Raw genomic sequence first — 2184 nt, 5'->3', positions numbered from 1 at the left:
GAGGACTCAGTTGTATCAATCATAGTTGGAAGACTCGTGGGACTCGCCAAGACTCGCGAGTCTATTTGCGGGGCCGAGTCGATTCGCCAAGGACTCAGAAGCCTAGTCTAAACAAATCTTGGCACAAGACTTGCGAGTTTGTGCTAAGGACTCGCACGAGTCTTAAGTTGGGACTCACGAGTCTTACTTAAAGGCTCATGATGTACAGAAACACGCCCAACAAAAGAGATATGATCACGTCAAAAAATAATTTAATTTTTTTTTCAAGTCAGTCTCATTCTCTTCATCAAAATATATACATGAAATATAACATTTAAGTATAAGTCACTTTAAGTTATATTTCATGTATATATTGGCAGGATGTTTGAGAGTGATTTCAAATCTCTAGGAGTTATAATGCAAATTCTAGGTTTTAGAAGATCTTTTAAATTTTCAAACTAAGTCAAATTTCAGTAATTAGTAGGCTCCTATTAGCATTATCTCACTCTCTCTATCTCACTCACTTTATCTTCCCCAAATTTTAGACCTATCTATCTCCCTATCACTCTTCCTCTATCTCGTCTCTCTACCATTCTCTATCTTACTCACTCCTCTCTCCCCCAAGATCTAGACCTATCTCTCTACTACTCTCTCTCTCACTCTCAGATCCCAGCAAATGGTGCTACTGCACAACCTAAATTTGGTGGGCTGGATAAGCCACACCAGACTCCTAGAACTAGACTCTCTAGTTCTATCTCTCCCTTGGTTTTCACTAGAGCTGGGAAGAGGAAGATGTAGTCTTCTCTTTAGTTTGTTCATTTTTGTTTTCCACATTTGTACATATAATTATATGTAATTTTGTAAACATTTATAAACTTATGCTACTGTTATACATTTTAAAGTTTGAAACTATGAGTATGCATGATGAAATTTCAAATATTGAGATCATATGACGTGTAATGTTTCAATTTATGGCTCTTATGTTCTCTAAATGCATTAATTTCTTTATATTTTTTTTGTAAAACTACAATTTGTTTTTTTTTGCCGAGTTTGAGTTCGAGTCCAATTTTTTGGGTTGCCGAGTCTATGGTGAGTTCGAGTTTTCCAACTATGGTATCAAGATATTTCGTGTAGGGAGTTTCTGTTGTTTGTAACTAGGGTTATGCATGGGTTCGGATTGCCTTAAGGCAACATCTGAACCCCTTTAGGGCCGGGCCCTATCCTAGGGTAACGTGACCCTAACATATGCACAACCCAATATCCACGCTATGCTAAATACACGCCATCTAATATATTGGCGCCAAAACCCAAAGGAGGCCAACTTGCATTCAAGGAGTAAAGATGTGTATAAATAAGTGACATTTTGCAAGTCAATACACACTCATCCATTCTACAAGCAAATGCGAAAACAACTTTGCTAATAAGGTGCAAATTAATAAGGAAGAAGGCGAATTCATCCAGACTTGTGCAAATTTGTGCAAGATGACATAGGTGGTGTTGTACAAACTTGGAGAACTTAGAAAGAGCAGATCTGCTGCACAAATAGATCAGATCTGACAGAGAAGCTAAGTATTGTATTTGTGCATTTAAGATTAAAGAAGTTGAGTGTTTCTGCAGCTAACTCTGGTTTTGCAGATCCATCAGAGTACAGGCAGTTGATTGGATCCCTGATGTACCTAGTCAATACTAGGCCAGATATTTGTTATGCTGTGAATGCTCTTAGTCAGTTCACGAGCTTACCTAAACTTGTTCACCTGGTTGCTGCCAAACACATTCTAAGATACTTGCGTGGCACGATTGGCTATGGGCTGAAGTATTCACTGAATACTCCAATCCTCTTGGAAGGCTATTCAGATTCAGATTGGGCAGGAAGTGTCAAGGACAGGAAAAGTACTTCAAGTATCTGCTTCAACTATGGTAACAGATGTGAGATTGCTTCCAAGTTAAGCTCAACAACTTGCTTGTTGTTAGATTGTGTAGCAGGGAGACGTGTCATCGACCCCCTAGGATGTGTCTCGGAGACAAACATGTCTCCAATACTAGAGACCTTGCTTGAGATGTCTCAAATACATGTGGCTGAAAAATGAGGAACATTAACAAAAATAAATTTGAAATAAGATATGTAGAAAATGATTTTTGCTTTGCAACCTAAAGAATAGTAGGATATTGACTTTGGTGGACCTTCAACTTCAATGCAAGATTTTA

This window comes from Cryptomeria japonica, chromosome 3 (assembly GCF_030272615.1).
Source record: "Cryptomeria japonica chromosome 3, Sugi_1.0, whole genome shotgun sequence".
NCBI classification, from domain to species: domain Eukaryota; kingdom Viridiplantae; phylum Streptophyta; class Pinopsida; order Cupressales; family Cupressaceae; genus Cryptomeria; species Cryptomeria japonica.
This window is presented reverse-complemented; position numbering follows the sequence as displayed.